A 9671-nucleotide genomic window follows, 5' to 3' on the forward strand; every position below is an offset into this window, starting at 1 on the left:
AGAAGGGTATTGATTTGATTTTCTGTGCCTCTTCTCACCACACATTGTTTTCACCATATAATTGTGGCGGTAATATGAAGTTTTGTATAGTGTGTGGTTTTTATTAGTGTAGCGGGCCTAGCCATTCCCTGGGAAATGATTCAAGTCAACCATGAAGTGGCGGCCTTTCCCATGATTTAAGGGTGCTCTGTTTGAAATATTATTGTTTTGATTTTAATAATTTGTATTTTTTAATTTAAGGTTAACCACATTAACAATGATTTTGAGATACACAGACAATATTATGATATACACTACCAGTTCAAAAGTTTGGGGTCACTTAGAAAATGTCCTTGTTTTTTTTTGCCCATTAAATAACATCAAATTGATCGAAATACAGTGTAGACATTGTTCATGTTGTAAATGATCTTGTTGCTGGAAACGGAAGATTTTTTATGAATATCTACATAGTCCAACCATTATCAGCAACCATCACTCCTCTGTTCCAATGGCACGTTGTGTTAGCTAATCAAGTTTATAATTTTAAAAGGCTAATTGAAGACTGTAAATAGTTTCTTTCTTATGGTGGTCTTCACTGTTAAAGAACATGGTCTGCATAAGTAATGGAGTGACTTCAAGCACAGTCAGCTAGATGAAGAAGTGAGTTTAACTGTTTCTTTCTCTGAGGAAGCTATGATCAACGCCGTCTTTTTTTCAACAGCTACTGAAAACCCTTGCTTTGCATTCATGTTTAGAGATCGCTACATGTTAGGCCGCTTGCAAAGGCATATTCGTAGAAAGTATTTGGTGTGATATTAATTAAAGGATATCTGTGCCGCTCTTCTTCAATTCACCGAAGAGCCTCCATTGTGGTCGGCTGAAGACTATTCTGTTGTGACACACACATTTGGGATATTCGCATTGAGCATCAGAGATTTAGTCGTTTAAACTGTTTGTTGGGTCATGCTGTTACACAGCTAGAAGGTTGGCTGTTTGAGAATCAGGTCATCTCGGGGTAAATGTAGTCCTACCAAGATTTGATGGACACCGATAGAGAGATATTCTGTGTATTTGGTAAACACATAGGCTGAGCTCTCTCCTCATCTACACTAATTTGGAACCAGAGATAATACCAGCTCGAGTATTATAATGAAGTCAAAGCACTTTACATGTTGTCTAAGTCCATGGTACACTATATTTATAAAAGTTGGTGGACACCATCAAAATAATTGTGTGTGTGGTTGTGTGCCATATATTATGTGTGTGTTCTTTTTGCTGTGTCTGTGTCGCTCGTGAGAACTTCGCTTCCTCGCAGTCTATCTCCTTCGTCTACTGTGTAGATAGGGTATGTTGGAAAGGCTTTGTTATCTGCAGGTTGTCGTAGAAATGTTGTGCGGTTTGTAGAACATTAGGGGACAAGAGGTGCTTAGTGATACGTAAGTTGGTCTGTGTGGTCAACTACTGCGTGTATTATACCTTCACAGAAGTAGTTGTGCATAGAATCAGTGGCAAGCGTCGCGGAGTAACCAATTAACTGAACCTATTTGGAGCTAGCCTCTAAACGGCTATTATTCACGCCAAGAGTCATATAATGGATGTAGAGAGAGTGTGGAGGCTGATGTGCTGCAGCCTGTTGTTCTGATGACGCACGATGCTCCGGGAACCTAACTGGTTTTGGAAGGACGGTAGCAGAGTGACAGCTAACTAGTGTGATGTGGAGCGGTGCAGCGTTCTGGAGTCTTCTAGGCACTCATAGTACTGGTAGTGTTGTATTTGATCTGTATGATGAATACTCTCTTATTGTTATCTGTTTTGCGGGAGTTATTTTACTGGTCTCGTATACCACTCATGTATTTAAGCTCTGTAGTGCAATACTTTGCTGCATCGTCTGCAACCTTCGATAAGTAATTTTTATAGTTTACTAGTAGTGATTTTTGTGTCTCTCTGATTATAATATTTGAACAAAGAGGGGACATATGCTGAGAGAGGCATCTGTCCACACTTGACGGAAACGTACTGGGGAAAATACAAGAGGGACGTAACTACACTTATGTCGCATATACACTCCTGGCTTTGGTAGGTCATAGAACCGGAGCACTCTAGATGTAGGCTGCAGACATACATAAAAGTAAAGGTAAGCATTACCTTCAGACATGTGCATCCAAATAAAAGAGGATAACATGACATTAAGGGATAGTGATAATAGCTAAAAAGAGATCAAACTTGAATCACCAGTATACTACAAATGTATACGTGGCGAACAATGAACAGCGAAATGAGTCGCTAGGAATAAGGATAACCATTGGTCGGAAGTTATTCTACGCTAGGAGTTCCTCGCACGTCAAACACGGTACTTATCTGGAACGCTAACTCTGTCACGTGGTTTTCGTTCACTAGCGTTGACTGCTCCAGCTTGATTTGTAGTGATTAGAACCTGGATATTGCTGTCATTTAATAGCAGAACCGCTTTTGCGTTCCACTGTAGACCCTAATAGGTTTGCTCAAGAGGGTTCTACAATAGGATACCAGCCAAAGTAAAGATTACTCTACTCTTCCTTTGTGGAAGCAATAGACAGGGTTAGTGTTCATACATTTGGGAAAAACAAGTCTACTCGCGAAGAAAGCCTTATTCGTGGTCGAGCTGTTCTACTTGCAGAAACTATATTGATACTATAGATACGCAGGCGATGACTACAATAATCAATTGGATACTACGACGCTGTCGTACGTAGAAGTTAGAGTAAATCCTATATTATTGCATAATATTCGGATTGTAATATAACTCGTGTTATAAAATTATATACATAACTTCAATCTAGCGTAAAAACAAGTAATGGAACTACAACGGTCCAATGGGTATATTAATTCGACAGTTACTGCAAGGATTCTATAGTTATGAGCACTACCAACACGGTCAAAGGGATGAGCTGACCATAGAAATTGTTGCTTATAGGGCAATAGTAGTCTCAAGCAAGGCGCATGTAAATATAGGCAGAGGACAGGATTTAAGCACCTTTTGAAACTGTGTATGTAGTGGTGCCGGCTTTTGTGTTTAAGAAATTGCATCGCTGCTGTGTTTTTCCATGCTGAACAGTTTCCGTGTGTATCAAGAATTGGTAGCACCCACCAAAGGACTTCCATCCAACTTGACACAACTGTGGGAAGGCATTGAGTCAAATGGGCCAGCATCCCTGTGGAACGCTTTGACTTGTCGAGTCCATCCCCGATGAATTAAGGCTGTTCTGGAGGGAAAGGGGAGGGGTAACACAAGAACCCCATCTGGTACTATTTAGAACCATATTGTTTTTTGTGTGTATTAGTGACGTTAATGTTCCAACCTAAAGTGGTAATGTTATATTGAACACAGTAAATACGCCACCGCTTTGCCTTGATGATAGGTTTTCACACTCTTGCATTCTCTCAACCAGCTTCACCTGAAATGTTTTTCCAACAGTCTTGAAGGAGTTCCCACATATGCTGAGCATCTTGTTGCTGCTTTTCATTCACTCTGCAGTCGACTATCCACAACCATCTCAATTTGTTGAGGTCGGGGGTGTGTTGGGTCATTGTTCTGTTGAAAAACAAATGACAGTCCCACTAAGCCCAAACCAGATGGGATGGTGTATCGCTGATGAATGCTGTAGTAGACTGCTGGTTAGTGCGCCTGGAATTCTAAATCAATCACAGACAGTGTCACGAGCAAAGCACCATCACAACTCCTCCTCCATGCTTTACAGTGGGAAATACACATGCAGACATCATCCGTTCACCCACACCGCGTTTCACAAAGACACGGCGGTTGTAACCAAAAATCTCAAATTTGGACTCAGACCAAAGAACAAATTTCCACCGATCTAATGTCCATTGCTCGTGTTTCTTGGCCCAAGCAAATCTGTTCTTCATATTGGTGTCCTTTAGTAGTTTCTTTGCAGCAATTTGACCATGAAGGCCTGATTTCACACAGTCTCCTCTGAACAGTTGATGTTGAGATGTCTGTTACTTGAACTCTACAATTTCTGAGGCTGGTACTCTAATGAATGTATCCTCTGCAGCAGAGGTATCTATGGGTCTTCCATTGTGGTGGTCCTCATCAGAGCCAGTTTCATCATAGCGCTTGATGTTTTTTGCGACTGCGCACTTGAAGAAACTTTCAAAGTTATAAAAATGTTCCGTATTGACTGACCTTCATGGCTCAAGGTAATGATGGACTGTCGTTTCCCTTTGCTTATTGTTACTCAGGCCCAGAAGCTAGGATATGCATGTAACTGCTAGAGTTGGATAGAAAACACTCTGTTAAAATAATGTCTGTGAGTATAACAGAACTGATATGGCAGGTGAAAACCTGAGAAATCCATCCAGGAGTGGGATTTTTTTGATGTGGGTACTTTTCAATTGAATGCCAATACAGTATGTAATGGGTTAGGACCCAGATTGCATGTCCTATGGCTTCCACTAGATGTCAACAGTCTTTAGACATTGTGTCAGCTTGTTTTTCTGAAAAATTAGAAGATCGAGACCATTTTGTCAGTGGACTGTAGAATGAAGCAGAGCTGGTTTGCACGTGGACCGATAGCGTGCCTTCGTTGTTTTTCCTTTCTATTGAATATGCTATTGTCCGGTTGAAATTTTATCGATTATTTAGACAATAGACAACCTGAGGATTAATTATAAACATTGTTTGACATGTTTCAATGAACTTTACCAGTACTATTGGGATGTATTCGTCTGCATGTTTTGACCGCCTTTGAGCCAGTGGATTACTGTACAAAACGCGCCAGCAAAGTTTTGGTAATAAAGAGGGACTTTTATTGAACAAAATGAATTTATTATGTAACAGGGACTCTTGTGACTGCAACCAGATGAAGATCATCAAAGGTAAGTGATTATTTTTATCGCTATTTCTGACTTTCGTGACTCCTCTACTTGGCTTGAAAATGTTTGTATGCTTTGTAAGCGAGGGCTTGTCCTCAGATAATCGCAATGGTATGCTTTCGCCGTAAAGCCTTTTTTGAAATCGTGACACAGCAGCTGATTAACAAGAAGTTCATCTTTAAGCCGATGTATAACACTTGTATCTTTTATGAATGTTTATTATGAGTATTTCTGTTTTTTGAATTTGGCGCTCTGCAATTTCACGGGATGTTGTCGAGGTGGGTTGCTAGCGGAACGCCTATCCTTATTAAGAAAGAAATTCCACAAATTAATTTAAGGCACACCTGTTAATTGAAATGCATTCCAGGCAACTACCTCATGAAGTTGGTTGAGAGAATGCAAGAGTGTGCAAAGGGTGGCTATGTGTCATCAAGGCAAAGGGTGGCTATTTGAAGAATCTCAAATCTCAAATAAATTTTGATTTGTTTAACACTTTTTTGGTTACTACATGATGCCATATGTGTTATTTCATAGTTTAGATGTCTTCACTATTATTCTACAATTTAGAAAATAGTGGAAAATGAAAGAAAAACGCTTTGAAAGACTGGTGTTACTAGAACTTTTTTACCGGTAGTGTACTTGGTCTATTTATTGATGAACCTATTACCTTTTTATATGGAACATCTGCCCTGGCCGACTCGGCAAGTAGAGCTCTTGAGGGAGTTAATGGAAAAACAAAAAAACACTCAAAGAGATTGGTTATGCTACGTATTCCAAACTATATCCGACATGCGTGTGTCCTGTTCTGGACTATTCAGCAGGAGTGTGGGGTGCTAAGAGTTATCTTAAAAACGAACATGTCCGTAACAGAGCAGTACATTACTTTTTATGTGTCCACACGTTTGCAACTATACTTGCAATAACTGGGGACATAGGCTGGGAACCCTGTGAGGTGAGATGGAAGGCATGTATGRTGAGACTTTGGAATAGACTGTTGGATATGCCAACTGCCAGAACAGCTAGTAAAGTTTTCAAATGGGATCTATCCATAGAGGGAGCCTGGGCAACTGAAATGTCTGACCTGTTTCAACATTCTGACTGTGAACATATGTACGAAAACCATATTAAGGGAGACATAGATATGATTAAAAACAACTGTTGATGCAATATGATTTTTTTAAATCATAAAACCAAATTGAGAACCTTTTGTTTGATTAAGGGTGAATTCGTATGTGAGATATATAATGTATAACCTACCTAAAAGCAAGAGATCACTATGTGCACAGATAAGATCAGGGATATTGTCAGGCTGTGCGCTACTGGTAAGAAGTCAGGTGCAGGAGAGCGGAGAGTTGTGATCAGGCGCACACTTTAATTGGCAGAAGTAACAACAACGCAACCGCGTCAAAAACCTGCAGCCAAATGGCAAAAGTGCAAAGTGCGACAACAGTCACAATAATGCATAAGTTAAACAATTAACCACACTCGGGTTCAACACGGTACCCGGTGAAAAATCAGCCTGGCGCATCACACGAAAACATGTAACAAAAAAACAGAGGTAATATATATGTAGTGTGATTAGGGAATGTAAACCAGGTGTGAGGGGAAACAAGACAAAACAAATGGAACAATGACAAGTGGAGCGGCGATGGCTAGAAGACCGGTGACGTCGACCGCCGAACGCCSCCCGAACAAGGAAAGGAGCCGACTTCGGCGGAAGTCGTGACAGATATTGTCTCTGCGTATTGAAACAGGTCAGTTGTGGTAAAATGGAAGAGGAAAGACTGTGACTATGTGACTATTGTGCTGAAGAAATAGAGAATGAAACTAATTGTATCTCTATTGCCTTTCTACACACATATGCACTGCTCTTATTTCAAGAAGCACACCAGATATTATGGCATTATGTGGCTGAGTAGTGAGGAGAAATTGAAATGTTTTTTTGTCCATTGTGTATTCCATTTGCGGATATTTAGATAAAGACTGAATAAAAGAAAAAGGGCAACTAAAATGTATACTTAGCTTCAATGTTGTAAATGGCATGTGTGTATATAGATTGTGTATAGGTGTTACGGCTGTCATCGGTAGAGACCAAGGTGCAGCGTGGTAGAATACATTTTGATTTATTAACGAACACCAAAAAAACAAGAAAGATAAACGACACGTAAAGTAATGTAGCGCTAAACCAGCAACTAACAAAAAACAAGATACCACAACAGAAAGTGGGAAAAAGGGCTGCCTAAGTATGATTCCCAATCAGAGACAACGATAGACAGCTGCCTCTGATTGGGAACCATACTAGGCCAACAAAAAAAAGAAAACATAGATATACAAAACTAGAGTACCCACCCTAGTCACACAATGACCTAACCAAAATATAGAGAATAAACAGGGTCTCTAAGGTCAGGGCATGACAATAGGCTTGTCTCCCATTGAATATTCTCTTTGTGCCAGATGGATCAAATTATTGTTTTTTTATTTTTTTTATTCTGTATTTATTTATTGTACATGTTATGTAGTATTATGTATGTGTATGTATGTATGTATGTATGTGTATGTATGTATGTATGATGTATGTACGTACAGTTGAAGTCAGAAGTTTACATACACCTTAGCTAAATGCATTGAAACTCAGTTTTTACAATTCCTGACATTTAATCCTTGTAACAATCCCTGTTTTAGGTCAGTTAGGATCACCACTTTATTTTAAGAATGTGAAATGTCGGAATAATAGTAGAGCAAATTATTATTTCACTTTTTTTATTTCATCACATTCCCAGTGGGTCAGAAGTTTACATACACTCAATTAGTATTTGGTACATTGCCATTAATTGTTTACTTGGTCAAACGTTTCGGTTTGCTTTCCACAAGCTTCCCACAATAAGTTGTGACTTTGGGCCATTCCTCCTGACAGAGCTGGTGTAACTGAGTCAGGTTGTAGGCCTCCATGCTTGCACAAGCTTTTTCAGTTCTGCCCACAAATTTTCGATAGGACTGAGATCAGGGCTTGTGATGGCCACTCCAATACATTGACTTTGTTGTTCTTAAGCTATTTTGCAACAACTTTGGATGTATGCTTGGGTCATTGTCCATTTGGAAGACCATTTGCGACCAAGTTTTAAACTTCCTGACTGATATCTTGGGATGTTGCTTCGATATATCATGTAGTTTTCGTCCTCATGACGCCATCTATATTGTGAAGTGCACCAGTCCCTCCTGCAGCAAAGCACCCCACAACATGATGCTGCCACCCCCGTGCTTCACTGTTGGATAGTGTTCTTCGGCTTGCAAGCCTCCCCGTTTGTTATCAGACCAGAGGACATTTCTCAAAAAGTAGATTTTTTGTCCCATGTGCAGTTGCAAACATAGTCTGGCTTTTTTATGGCGGTTCTGGAGCAGTGGCTTCTCCTTGCTGAGCGGCTTTCAGGTTATGTCGAATTATAGATCACTAAACCTTTGGACAACTTCATCAGATGACAGAGTCTTATAAACATATCCATGTATATACAATTACACTTATGTTTTGTTGGCGAAAATGTGCATATTTTAGAGCTGAAACGTGGTATACATGTGAAAAGTAGCAACTTTCTTCCCAGAATGTCAAGATATTTTTGACACTCACCTATCTAATCAAAGAACTCATCATAAACTTTACATAAAAATACTTGTTGTATGGCAAATGAAGATGCACTGTTCTTTAATGCAACCGCTGTGTAGACTTTTAAAAATAACTTTAGTACGACATACAGCTGCGTTATTGCCAGACACGCGCCCGCTTAAGGAGCGGAGAATTGAGGACTAAACATTTCAAACAAAAATACGAAATAACATCAATCAAATGTATGTCTGTACTTGGCTGAGGGCTCTCTCAGAATCTTTGTACAAGGAGTCCTTGGACTAAATTAATCGTTGGCTTTGGTTTTTAGGAATGGCCTTTTTTGCTCGCTGTCGAATTAGCAACCTTTAGCTAGCCAAGTGGCGCGGAACATGTCCTTTTCTCTCGACGCAAAACAACGAAAACTTCAAAGTCCCCGAATAAACGTTGAATATCTGATAAAACTCGGTTGAAAAAACATACTCTCCGATGATACTTATCACATGTATCAAATAAAATTAGAGCCAGAGTATTGCCGTGTATAACCGAACGCTTTTCAGAAGGCAATCTGGGTTCCTTCCTCAGCGCCTTGTCGAAGTACAATGACCATTTCCACACCCTTCACTCCAAAAGCTCTTGTTCGACCTCAGATCAAGCTAGACACCATTTCACCTCCCACCTGCCGTTGACATCTTAGTGAAGGCGTATGAAGTGCATGTATATCGATAGTATATAGAGCCAGTTGAATAGGCAGCGCCTGGAACAGGCCTCGATTTCAGATTTTCGCTTCCTGTCTGGAAATTTGCTGCAAAATGAGTTCTGTTGTTACTCGACAGATATAATGTCAAACAGTTTTAGAACTGAGTGTTTTCTATCCAATAGTAAAATAATATGCATATTGTACGATGCTAGAATAGAGTAAAGGCCATTCATTTGGGCACGATTTTTTCCCCAAGTGAAAATAGCGGCCCCTACCACTAACAGCGTTAAGTTTTTCCCTGAATCAGGGATTTCTTATCTCTGATTCATTTTCAGTGTCAGGAGTGTCAGCTGGCACGATCGTTCCTCCCGAAAGTGGAGAGCATGGTCAAACAGTTTTGCAGTTCTTCGTGATAGCGTTCAAAAACAGCCACATTAGACAGGAATTACCTACACATACTGAGCAGCTCATGCGTAGCAGAGATGCTATATGGCAGACCAAATCTGAACTTCATCTCTCAGCACT

This window comes from Salvelinus sp. IW2-2015, linkage group LG26 (assembly GCF_002910315.2).
Source record: "Salvelinus sp. IW2-2015 linkage group LG26, ASM291031v2, whole genome shotgun sequence".
NCBI lineage: Eukaryota > Metazoa > Chordata > Actinopteri > Salmoniformes > Salmonidae > Salvelinus > Salvelinus sp. IW2-2015.